Source organism: Eurosta solidaginis, chromosome 4 (genome assembly GCF_040869045.1).
Source record: "Eurosta solidaginis isolate ZX-2024a chromosome 4, ASM4086904v1, whole genome shotgun sequence".
Taxonomy (NCBI): Eukaryota; Metazoa; Arthropoda; class Insecta; order Diptera; family Tephritidae; genus Eurosta; species Eurosta solidaginis.
Genome location: NC_090322.1, coordinates 169,535,757 through 169,550,135, shown reverse-complemented (window position 1 = coordinate 169,550,135; position 14,379 = coordinate 169,535,757).

Sequence of the window (14,379 nt, the reverse complement as noted above, 5' to 3'; positions counted from 1 at the left end):
CGACAGGGCATCGATCAATATATATGGTCACGAACATCGCTGCCTTTTTAGCTCTAATAACCAAACAGTAATTTTGAAAGTAAAACAATCGCACACGTCGAAATGTCTATAATTTATAGACAATTTTTATTATAAAACAACTTTTGACCATTTAAAATTTATTGAAAAAAATGCTTTTATAAATTTAAAAGCCAATATTAAACTTTTATTATTATATTGATAAATCAGTTGATAAAAATTAACACCATTGTTAAAAAAGTTTAGAACTAGATTTAAGACGTGAAGTAATTAGAATAGGAAATGATTTGTGTATTTATTACTTTAATTCAAAAAGGTATAGATATTAGTAAAAATATAGTAATATTAATAAATATTCCTAACTAAATCCTCAGGTGTTGTTTGTTTGTAATTTTTCAACTAGAATAGTACCTACTCTTTATTTTTTTGTTATTTAGTACCAGATTGCGTCGGAAATAAAAATGAAAACATAAAATCTAGAATTACGAAATCCCGCTAAAAACAAAAGTTAATACTTAAATTATATATTTGTAAATTAGCAAAAAAAAAGTATTACATTGAGATGTACCACGTACCTTACCTTAAAGAAAATATTATGTACATATATTAATAAATAATTAAAATAGGACAAATTAAGGTTTAAAGGTTTAATTATTTAACATGTTTGTCATATTTAACATATTATTTATTTGTATAAAATATTTAAAAGGGACGCCTATTCGACATACATTCAACGCCTTGCCGTAATGCTATGACCAGCGGTTATACACGGTTACCGAATTGAGAATTAGTTAGTATGCACGAACGCAAAGCGAGCACGAAATCAAACTAAATGACAAGGCGAATCCATACAGGTGGCGGCAAAGCGAATTCAACCAATTTTTGCGTAGCAGGATATAGGTGCGGTTATACATAGAAGTCATCTGTGAAAGCGAAGCACTGGCCAAAGCATTTTATTCATACCCTATCTAAGGCCCCCAGCACACAACCTGTCTCGTCATCGTTTCGTACTCGTAAAATAAACGTATTGTGATGGGAAAAATATGTGTCGAACCGATGACGGAGCGAGTAATGTGGGGATTATCTTAAGAACGATTTGCATAAACGCTTCGCTTGCTTCAAAGCAAAGAATGCAGCAGATCGTGCTATAATTATATTGTCGCGATGTCAAAGCGTTAAAACGAAGTAGGTTTTGTAAATCCGTCTGTAATATTTCAAAAACGTGTTGTAGAAAATCAATTTTTAAAATTTCAATTGAGAAAAGTAAAAAGAGGAGAATTGATGTCCTTTTTATTTTTGTAATGTTTTTTAAGCAAAAATTGAAGTTAAAGTTTGACTTTTATAATTTAATTTATTCTACATCAGTATGTATTTATTGATCGGCCAGTTCAACCTAACCTAACAATAGCATTTCAAATGAAGCTTTTATTGTTTTGTCTGTGATCGTATTTCAGTTCCGGGCATTCGTTGATTAGGTTCTTTTTCCCATTGTCATTCTCCTTTTGTCGGCTGATGAGCGTAGATAAATGAGATGCTAAACAATTTTGCCTATATTCTGTTATTGGCGGGATATTACACCCCCATCACGAATCCGACATCTGTATAACCACTCTAGTAAATTTCACATATTTTACCGTTCCGATGGTGGTGATGTCAGCTTTAGCGTTCATTAGGACATTAACGTGCCGGGCATCGGCACTATACCTCATTCCCATTAGGGGGCCCAATATTCCAGTTGTATGCCCTTAAATAGGCCTTTAAATTTGTGCAAGGATCGTCATCTAAAAGCAGCGCTACTTATCCGAAGCTCATTTGTTATTTTCATTGAAATATGGCTTTATGTGTTGGCTAACAAGTTTGTAAGGCGAGCCGCTTGGTTCAAGACAGGCCCGTTTTTTTTCATTTTCGCTTCATGGTGATCATAAGATGCCAATAGAGTCCTTCAGTTAGCTCTTGAAGTCCGTCAAATAGCTGATTATGTCGGAGTAGTCTTTCGTGGGTTTTTGACTTCCAAAGGATCCTTGAAGCAGGCCGAAGTAACTAGCTGGTTGGACTGGGTACAAAAGAATCGCCCTGAAAATGCTCAAGTGAATAAAGATCAAGTGAATAAAGATCCTAGACGTCTAGATATAGCTCTTCCTAAGCTTTGCGATAATCCACGCTAATTGGAAGCACCAACTAAGATCAAGTGTTTTTCTTTCGACAGCTTCGGTCATCTGCCGGATGTTCCACTAGAATTTTCCGCCCATATTCCTTGCTTGACAGCTATTGTTATGATTTGTTTTTTTTTTTTTCAGAAGTTGAACAAAATAACATTTTAACTAGTTATTTTAATGTTAATAGGTAATTTGCAGCCTTAATTAAACGAGCTCTTAATTTTGAAGTCGCTGGACGACCATGTCTTTAATAATACGATATAAAACTAGAATAGTGAATAGTTCTTTAAAAAATATTAATGTGAATGTATTTACAGATAAATAAAGATACCAACATGCATATTTGTAAGTCAACGTATGAACAATCAATGTTAAACAATTTTATCAAATTTACAATAAAAAAGTTAACCATTTAAGCAAATTGTATAATAATAAATCTATAATAACCAGCAACACTTAATATGTTTCTAAAATCATGGACGCGTATTCATAGTTAAATAAAGTTGGTAACTAAAGTTAGTTGGAGCTTTTTGACAACTTTCTATGAGCTATCTGTCAAAAAACTGTAACTAACTTTAAGAAGTCAAAATAAAGTAGCTACTAAAGGTTAAAGGGCCAATCAATGGTGACTTATAACCTACCTTTTGGAAATCAATGTAATCGATTAATGGTGCCATACCATAACGCTAACGCCATAACCATACCATAGCCAACCAATTGGTTTTTGGTTTCTCGCCATATCCATAACCTAAAAATATTTTAGTTGATGAATTTAATAGCTTTTTGTAGATTTTGTTCATTGTTTTGGATACGTTATGACTAAGAGACTTATTTTTTGTGGAATATGTTTGTAATTTTTTGCGTTTTCTTAATTTTTGTGAAATTTTCACGATTTTTAGCTTAAGGCACCATTAATCGATCACATTGGAGATGGTTATGGATGTGGGTATGGTTACGACTATGGCGTTAGTGTTAAGGAAGTTTAATTGGCTCTTAAGTTGGACTTTTTGACATAACATTCTAAGTGCTATCTGCCAAAAAAAAAAAATTACTATGTATATAAAATTTACTATGTATATGTATTTGTGTTTTAAATATTAATCTTTTTACAGATTAGTTTAAATGAAAATGCTTTTGATAATCATTGTGAAAGAAGATAAATTTTTAGGTAGGTAATTTGAGTTAGTTGCAGCGTTTTGAACTGATTTGGTATATGCTACCTGTCAAACAAGCTGTAACTGACTATGTGTACCAACTTAATTCTGACTATGAATACGAGTCAAAATATTTCCAATACCCAAAAGGCGTTTTGAAGAATTTTCAGCGCATATATTTACCGCCATATTTATAAGAATTACTTAAAAAGCATTTTAAAATACCCTTTCCATACAAATTATGATTTTTAAGAGCTTTGGAAACCTATTTCGTTTTTTGTAATTAGGGAGACTAGATTTTATTGAGATATTTCATGGTTTTAGCATCATATTTTCAGCTGAGCATATAATAACTTTGAAAAAAAATTTCCATAGCCCAGAAAGAATATGGCTTCAAATGAACGTCAGTAAATTTAAAAATTTTGCATTTAAAAAATGGTTTTAGCTTAGTTCCACTTTGTCAAAGAAAACAAAAAAGTTGCGTGTGTGTTGCGTTAAACTAAATTAAGCTTATAATAATAAATATATAAATTTATGTACATACTTATTTGTATGTACTATTATATATATGTTCTTGTTACAATAGTGAATATATGAAAATTCTATAAGCAATTTTGTAAGGCATATACTCCAAAAAAAAGTTTGCAATATTTACGTAAAGTGCGTTATTCCTAAGCAACTTTTAAAATTGAGCTGCCCAATAAATACATTGGTATAAAAATAAGAAAAAGAACTATAAAAAAAGTGTATGAAGCATATTCATTAGGGTGGGTAAAATTTATTGTTGAAAAGGCACATCCAGTTTCTGAATCTATGGGTCATACTGAGTAATATTGTCCATTGGACCATATCGGATTGGGATATAAAATTTTCTAACAAAATTGGGGAGGCTCGAAATTCATTTCAGACATATGGTCCCATGGACAATATTACTCAGTATGACCCATTGATTCAGAAACTGGATGTGCACCTGAAGTTTTTTTCCCATACAATTTGACCCGCCCTAATATTCATAGTCAAAATTAATTAAGTACTAAAAGTTTGTAACAGCTTTTTGACTTAATTTTCAATGAGCTATCTGTCAAAAAAGCTGCATCTAACTTTAGGTACCAACTTAATTCCACCTATGAATATTTCCCTACGTACTTAAGGTAAGTAAAGCGCCAAATACACGACACGAACATTTCCGCGAACATTCCGCAATCTTGTTCGCAGCTTTGGCCATACACCATACGAACTTTTGGCTGAACATTAGTTCTCTTTCAGACAGCGATGAATACGGACAACAATTGTGGTGCAGCAATATTGCTCGCTGTGGCAATTAAGCGTAAAAAAACGAGAGAAGATCGCAAAAAAAGAATTTGGTGCAAAGAATGGTTTAAAAAACGAGCAGTTCTTGGACAAAGTGAGCTTATTAAAGAAAGAGTAGGAACATATTCATCAGCACCAGCACCAGACTTCAAACTCTCTCTCTTTTTTTTGTGATTCACGCTGGTATTGCGCCCGCAAACTACTTATTTTTTTTATAACTGTATCCTTTGTGGCATCAGGATCTACTTCTTTTAATTTTTCGATTAAAGTCGCATAATCATTATTCTTTTTAATTCTATTACAATAATTTTTGCTTTTTACTTGCCACAATGATGGCAAAGATTTATACATTTCAATAAATTAACTCAGAAATTTTTTATTGTCCATTTTACTTTTCCGCGCACGTCTGTTCCGTTCAGAAATTACTACGATTATGAGCTATTTCGCCATACACGCACGAACAGTTCGCGCAAATGTTCGCCAAAAATTAAAATATTTTGATTTTTGGCGAACATTTGCGCGAACTGGCAAACACCACCATACACGACAGAAAAGGTCGCAGAAACATGACATAACGGGAATGTTCGCGGAAATGTTCGTGTCGTGTATTTGGCGCTTTACAAATAACGTTTTACTTTGCGCTCAAAAAACAATAAAAAAAAACATGTATTAATAGACCGTAAACAAATAAAAATATTTATTAATAAACGCATTCTTTAAAAAATATTGTGTTTATTGAGCAGATAAATCTTAAAAGTTAGTTAAGAAAACGGACCTTATAATATAAATTATAAGTGAATAAAAACTTAATTAGAATGTAAAATGTAATAATTATATATATTTATATATATGTGTATATGTTTAGAAAAAAACTTTAATTAAGCATAAGAATGTCATTATGAGAGTCATTACGGGGGCACTGAACAAGCGAACGTCGAACAACAAACAAACAAAAACGAGCAAAATATATATTAATAAAAATCCATGTAAACATTAAGGCCACGTTTTTCGGTGCGATTTTAAACTTCAGTTAAAATTGACTACACAACTTTAACTGGAGTTTAAACTCGTACTGACAAACTGGACATAAGTGGTGTATTCATAGTCAAACTTAAGTAAGTGTTTACTTAAAGTTGTACGTTTTTTTAAGATACCCCACACGTGGTTACATATGTCAAAAACTGAAACTCACTTTAAGTGAGGGATTAATTTTGACTATGAATGTGCCATAAATACTTTGATCAGTATTTAGTTTTAGTGTAATTGTGAAAAAAATAAAATAATAATATTATTAATTCAATGAAAATGTGTAATTACATTTCTTTACTTAGTATTTAATTCTTTTCTCATTAACAATCCAACTTTGAATGTGAATTAAATATAAAAATAAATTACATAACTACATCTTAATGATGAACATAATTTACAATTTAATTCAATTTATGTGCTGTTAGATCGTTGATAGCATAAAAAATGCATAAATGATGTTTAAGTCAATAAAAATAAACTATTATGAAAACAAGAATGTATATTTCTTTATGCAATAGAAGATGAAATGTGGTTTTATTTATGTAATATCTTTATAATTAATAAAAGAGGCGCACTATCTTTATATCGGCTTTAAAGTAGTTTTTGGCAGCTCGAAAAGGAGTTGACTGTATGCTGCTTGGCCCGAACTTCAGCCAGGCCCTAGACCTAACAAACGCTCCGCAAGTTCGGCCTTCTCTGGATTGAATAAAGAAGCAAAAAAGAAGGAATTCGCGCCTCGGCAGCCACGTCAATGTTGATGGATATAAATTCTAGACAGTGAATTACTACGTCGATCTTAAAACGAGCATTAACAGCGGAAACACACGCCAGCTTAAAAGGTGGACCATAGGGAAGTTGGTGTTAGAGGCGTAGGTTCCACATTACAATTGAAAAGATGGTTGGTGTCATGTGTGGGCGCATCGCATGCACTACATACATTACGAAGGTATGTGGGGGTTGATTCTGGACAAGTAAGAGTTTAATCTGTTACAGTATCCAAAACGGAGTCCGGCCAGGGTCACTCGTGTCTTCCTTGCTACTGTGCTTTCTTCTGCTGTAAAGAGCTGGATAATGTATATTGATAACGGGGTTCACTAGGCGTGTCCTGGCAGATGTGTTTCTCGGAACTTATCATAGAGCTTATGGAGATGTTCCCTTGACCCTCTGTTGTTGTTGTTGTAGCAGTGCTTCGCCCTATCCAATAGGTGTGGCCGATCACAAATTGTCATCAATATCCTCTAACTGGCGTCCAAGCAAACTCGCGTTTCCCTAGGTAGTGTGCGTTCCTCTTCTGCAAGTTTAGGGTATTTTTCTTTGAGTACAGGATTCACCGGGCAATTCCTGACATAGAGGTCCGACGCTTGTTTGTGGAGTTCACTGATGACCTGCTTATGTTTTTTGACTTCATACGGCTGTGTTCTCAGGTGCCGTATTTCCTCATAGTGCTTACGGAGATGACTCCTTAAGCCCCTGGGCGGTGTTGGCTTATCAATCAGATGTTTGTTGGGATGCCCAGGTTTCTGGGTATTCAACAGGAACTGTGTGGTTAGCATTTCATTTCTCTCCCTGATGGGGAGTATTCTCGCCTCATTATGGAGATGATGTTCTGGGGACATAAGAAGACAACCCGTGGCGGTTCTGAGAGCAGTATTTTGGCAGGCCTGTAGCTTCTTCCAGTGAGTAGTTTTTAGGCTTGGCGACCATATCGGGGACGCGTAGCATGCAATCGGCTGGCCAATTGCTTTGTAAGTGGTAATGAGCGCTTCTTTATCTTTTTCCCAAGCACTGCCAGCAAGAGATTTGAGGATTTTATTACGGCTTTGAATTTTCGGTACAATTGCGGCTGCATGCTCAGCAAAATGTACATCCTGATCGAAAGTCACAGCCAAGATTTTGGGGTGTAAGACAGACGGTAGCGTAGTGCCATTGGCGTGGATGTTCAAAATGGTCGACATTTGGGACGTCCATGTTGTAAATAGATTCGCCGATGATTTAGTCGGTGATAATGTCAGGTGTCGCGAGGTGAAAAAACTGGGGAGATTAGGGAGGTAGCCGTTTATTTTGTTGCAAAGCTCATCGATCTGTGGGCCTGAGCCTGTGGCCATTATTGTGCAGTCATCGGCGTAGGAAACGATAGTAACTCCTTCTATTGGCGAAGGTAGCTTTGATATGTAGAAGTTAAACAAAAGTAGGAATACGACACCACCCTGTGGGACCCCTTCTTTAATTTTTCTTGGTTTTGATGTTACGTTTCTGAATTGCACAGATGCCTGCCGTCCACCCAGATAATTTGCGGTCCACCTTTTAAGACTTGGGGAAGGGTAGACCCTTGGCAGTACCGTGCCATGGTTGACCATATCAAAAGCTTTTGATAGGTCTAGCGGAACGAGTTCTGTTCTATGGTGGGGGTTTTAGTTTAAACCGCAATTTATCTGGGTGCTAAGGGCATTTAGCGTGGCGGTTGTGCTATGAAGTTTTCTAATTGTTTTCTAAATGTTTTCTAATTTTCACAAACCTGGGGTTAACCCCTTAACCCTCTTGGAAACGGAGCTAGATCAAGCAGTTGTTTGCTAGAGTAACCAGGCTTGTGACAATTAAGCAAAAACTGTCCGTTCAGCATTTCGTCATGTTCTTTGATATTGAGATCTTTGGCCTCGCTATGTAGGTGATATTCAGGAGTCACAAGGATACACCCCGTGGCAGTTCTAAGTTCAGCATTTTGGCAGGCCTGTATCCTTTTCTGGTGTGTGTATTTTTGAGACACCTGACTGGCGACGCGTAGCACATAAACCGCTGGCCAATTGCTTTGTAAGTCCTTAGCAGCATTTCTTTATCCGTTTCCCAAGTGCTGCCGGCAAGCGACGTGAGGATTTTGTTTGCTGTTGTTGTTTAGTTATCATCTAGCGTCTAGCTATGTCATATTATGAAAAAAAAATACTGTCCAGAAAATATTCCTATCGACAGCCGATATTGACCGCTGGGGAAGAGGAAGCTCATTTCGAGCTTTGTTCATCTATTTCAAAAAATATTGAACATATGATATATGAACAAAGATAAATGATAAATTGTACTAGTGTACCCGACAGACTTTGTTCTGCCCGAAATTGGTTTGCCTTTATTAAGAAGTGAGCCTCGCTTCCCCTCTTCCCTCTCTATATCTTTGTTGTACATCCCTTATTTCACTTTTCCAAAAAAAAGAAATGTTTAAACAACCCTTGAACCATAACGAACCACGTAACAGTCTAGGATAGGTGTCGACTGTTAATACGCGTCCAAAAAGGAAGCGTGTCAAACGAAGTGTCTTGACATCAGTAGTAATAATCCGAAGGCGGAAAATAAAAATTTGAACTCGTTCAAAAAAAAAAAGCCGATCCACCAATGGGTTGGGATCAAAATTAGATCCGTGCAAAATCCCTTTGACACAGAACTTGTTCAGGTGTACAATATTACAACAACCACATAACAATTGCCAAACTTAACTGCAAATATCTCCCGACAATTTTTCTTCTCTGCCTCCATATTATTGTTTTCGAGGTTAATACACGCCGTTTGACAACTCTCCCGATATTTTTGGACGCGTATTAGCACTCGATCCCTATTGTAGACTTTTACCAATTCATTTATATATACCAATTCATTTATATATCATATATATATACATAGTAGAGATTTACGCCGCCGATAAACGCCGCCGCCGCCGATTTTAGTCGTTTTTCGCCCGCCGCCGCCGAATGTTAAAAATATCGCCGCGGCGGCGGCGGCGGCGTCCGGCGCGGTATATATTTTCTACTCATTTAAGACAGTTTAGGCAATTTATGTTCCTGTCGAAAATTGGTCGGATATGGGCGAAAGTGGTATCAACGGATGCGCATCACTGTCAGTTATAGGAAACTAATTGCGATGTCAGCTTAACACGGACTTTGCATCACCAAATTCACCAAGTTATTAAAACAAAACACTAAAAGAAAAGTTTTATAATAAAATTATATGCTCACTTTGCTTTTTTTTTTCAAAAAATTGATAATGAACAATGAATCCAAATAAAATGACCCAAGGCGAACATGTTTTCAAATTGTCCTCAAGTTGTTAAAAAAAAGCAAATTACGCAAAAATTACCCGATTTTAAAAAAAAAGTTTACATTGCGATTGACTGAAGGAAAAAGCGAAACCAGTGATGCAAAATCCTTTAGTAGGTTCTAGGGACATAAATACTCCTTTGAAATGATTCTTACCTCATACTTAAGTTGAGGATATATATACGTAGGAGAAGGGTCTGAAAATCATTTGGGCTTACATTTAAACACATGTTGTTTATTTGCGAAAGTATACAATAGCGTCTGAAATGTTAATTTTGATTTTCTCACTTCATCCGTCAACACCCAAGTCTTCCGGTTTGACATTTCCTAAAGTTGGCGGCCCTTATGCAGAGCTAGTCCCTTGGAGTGAATCACATTGTTATAGGCTACCAACTAAGTTTAAATATAACCTACGCGTTACGTCTTCTTCTACAAATGTGAAAACGTAGGCACATATATTTACCAGGTGAGGCTTTTTCCTTCGCAAGAACACTGAAAGTGGTGAAGCAAAAGCTTTCCCATGACAGTCGAACTAATGACCGTGTGTGCTACTACCCTAACGTAGTGGACAGTCGAACTAGTCTGAAAACTGAAATTACGCGGTCATCCATTCTAAAATATCGTTTTGATTTAACGAAGACTATTGAAATAAATGTTGTGAATACAAGCGTCTGCAAACTTTGGTCTACATTTTAAAAATTGTATCCAGGGTCCTTGTAAAATTTTAATTATGTAGATGCGCCGAGGATTATACGATTTTCACCCATGAGTTTCGCAATGACGTTCACTTAGACTGCTTATTATTTCGAGGGCGGCATCTTTGGCCGAATAGTAACTCCCTAACGTTTCAAGGTGTTTCTCTGGTGTAGCTCGGCAGCATAGGGCGACAAAAACCTCCGTTAGAAAGTCTTCGGAGCTACACCTAGAGCTTCTAGGAAAGTGACGTCGAGGAAGGTATATATGAGTTCGAAGTCGCAGTCATGTAGCTTCTGTGCTGGCATATGGTGTGAGGATCAGGAGGGGCGTGGTAGCGACTGGTGGTTGGGATTGCTACTGTTCGTACATCGGGAATTGTAGCTGCTAATCATCGGGAATTGTAGCTCGAAAAAACTGGATGCATCCTGTACCACGAGAGTCATCAGTATTAATAGACCATGACTAGCAACCGTAAGTCACCTTTGTGCGTGACTGCCAAGGAGCCACAAATGATTTAAAGAAATTATGTTCGCGACGATTAATAGGAGTTAACCCCAGGTGAAACTACGCTTTGCACAAGATATACAGACAAAAGTGTTACCATTTTATGTATCTCTATTTCTTTTCAGCAGACGCTGCACCAATTCCAAAGAACGGGGTTAGGTTCGAAGCCTCCCTGGAGTAAATGAACGAGGGACAATCCCTCCGCAAAGAGCTACTACTGAGAATTTTTGAACGATCTGCGAGTTTTTGAGGCAAACACCCTGGCTTTTTTAGAAATGGCCAAAACTTTAATTTCCTTGAATACATACAAATAAAACCTCTTCTAAATACTATTTTTTTAAATAGAAAAATCAAGCTGTTTAAAGTAAGAACACCGGCGTATGCCGGCGCTCTGCCCACGCCGCCGCCGCCGGTATATAATAGAGCCTACGCCGCCGCCGCCGATAAAGTGATCGGCGTAAACCTCTAATACATAGATCAAGAAAAGTTTAAAGTAAAAAGTTGTAAATCCTACGTATAAAAAAATTCAAGCACAAATTCTTTGTTAAATAATTAATTCATTTTACCTATATGCAGGGTCGTGCGCAAGGGGGTGTAGTTTTGGGGGTTCAAACCACACCCCCCATGGGCTTACAACGACTGAATTTTTTTCATAAAAACTGGTAGATGAAAGAGGCCGTTTGTTGACTGATAACCAATAACTCTGTTATTTTTTGCTTTTTTTCATTTTAGTCAAAAGTAAAGATGTATGCAATTTTTTATCTTATATGTGTATTTTTTAATGAACTTTATGTAATTATTACTACCCTTAAAATGCCAGGTTGTTTTAATTCTTATTCTTCAATTTTTATGAGCATGGAGCTGCCGGATCGTAACTTCGCATTTTTGTTCTTGCATTGTGTAAATTCTCAATTTATTTTTTGTATCTCCGACTCAATGACACGTTACGCGAGTTTGAGGTTCCGACACTCTAGGAAGAAAAACGCTCAGGTAGTCCTTACAATATGTGTGTCTATATGCATGTTTAATTGTACTTGGCATTACGTACATACATATATCGCAAAGAAAAAAATAATGGAGCACCCTAACAAAAACGTGCAGCGAAGTGCAAACGAATATACATACATACAAATACAGTTATTTGATTTTGTTGATATCTTAGAGAAAATTTACTTACCTAACTGCAATGTAGGTATTGCATTGCTGAGCTGCTTCCGTGTTCCTATGGGTATTGCCTTAAAGCGGAGATTGCAAATGAATCCCATAGGATTCAGTGCAGCTCCCAAGTAGGCCATCTATTCGCAGCAACTCTGCATCCTAGGTGATTTTAAAAGATATTGGTCTCGGAGTGGACATGTGTGTCTGTCCACAACCCAACACTACACACTTTTCATCGATCGACGTTATTTTTTATCAATAAACACTTTTCAAAATTTCGCGTTCGCGCACTTTCAATTCACTTTCACTGATGGACTTATAGATAACAAAAACCAAAACTTTGTCTTGTGGTGGACAGGTTTGTCTGTCCACATCACAAAGCAACATATTTTTAATCGATCGGCACTATTTTTTTTAAACAAAAAGCAATTTTAAAAATTTCACGTTCGCGCACTTGCAAATTCACTTTAAAATGTTCATCCAGATAACAGGACAATTCGTTATAGTTTTTTTCTGTTTTGGCGCGCTTTTCACTTGACATTATTGGTGCGACCAGTGGGCGGAAAGCTATTTATTAGAAATTTTTCGAGGTACCCTGTACTACGTTACGATTTCATGAAAGTCAGAAAGTGGCAGTTTTGTAATGTCCGATCGATAATATTTGCCAGGGAAAAAAAAATTTCTTGTTTTCAACACAAATAAAAAATTAATGGCGCATAATCATAGTCAAAATAAAATAGGTTTTAAATTTAGTTTCAGTTTTTTTGACAGATAGCTCAAGGAAAATTATGTCAAAAAGCTGCAACTAAATTTAAAATCTATTTTATTTTGACTATAATTACGCGCCAATATGTATAAAATAAATAAAACGCTGTATTATATCGTCGGTCCAATGTCAAAGTCACGCATGTGCATATTTGATGTTTTGTGTAAAATGCGTTTCAAACCTTGAAGAAATTTGTTAAAAATAGAGATTTAATTAATAGAGATTTAATTTTGTATATTTGAAGCACTATTGGGAGGTTTACTTTTGTAAGCCCCTAAGTAATGCTAATTGAAAAATGTTTATTATTATTATTTTTTTTTTTTTTCAAAAAAATGCACATTCGATTTGCAAAATTTGACATACGTAATAATACGTCTAAACAAAAATGGCACATTCGTGACTTTGGCATTGTAACGACGATATGTTAATAGAAAATAGGGTAGTAGTGCAGTTTAGAGGCCCCACCCTAAAGTTGGACATTGATTTTCGAGTGAGATATCAAAAGACGCGTATTTACGTCTAGATTAAGAATCCGAAAGCTGACGTTAACTTTTTTCACTCGATTAAAAGTTATCCGCGAAAAACTGGTTTGTCTGGTACATATTGTTCCCGAACATTTACAATATTTTAAGCGCACAAATCATTTTACTTTTGATATTTAATATATTAATATAATCTAACTTGCACGAGTTACCGAAAAAATAATATTAAATTTCACTAATTTACTTATAAAATGTCAAAAAAAAATTTGCAAAAAATGTCTGTCGAAATGAACACATATGAATGTGAACAGTGTTGCCAGCTCAGCAGCGATGGAAATTATTTTTGTTGTTCTCTTTAGGAATACAAGGCGGTGGAGGCTCAACATAAATTCAAATAAACATACAATTATACTGCTTTTAACTCACTGAATAATTTGAATTTAATATATTGTTACGAATATTAGCAAAACTAAGGGGTGCTGCTATCTCTAAGCCGATGCTAAGCAGTGACGCGAATTCACATCAATAATTCAATCTACATAAACGAAACAATAATTGCGTCTACACATATGTACCATGTACGTATACGAGCAGCGGAGAGTCAATGCACAAACACATGCATATATCTGAGATACTCCTGAAAGTATGCAATGAGAAAAGTTATAAAATTGTGCAATTGTAGTTACAGCTGAGAAGTTTGAGAGCTGATGGACTAGTAGATTCTGGAAGCGTCTAGAAGATGCGAACGTTGAAATCAAAGAGTATAAAAGGCAACAAGTGTAGAGGCGCTGGAATTCAGTTTGATTTGAGATTTCGATTAAGACGCTATCTAGCGAGCAAGAGCAGTATTATTTTGAATAGTAGAGTTTCATTTGAGCTATCAATCAGTTTGGTTATTAAGCAAGCTATTCGTTGAAAAGTTTGATTGTTATTGTGAAGTACTTTAATAAAGGCCATTTTGCATTATTAAATATTGGAGCCATTTATTCAACAGTTTAGTGATTCGAACTTAGCAGAGGGTTGCAAATA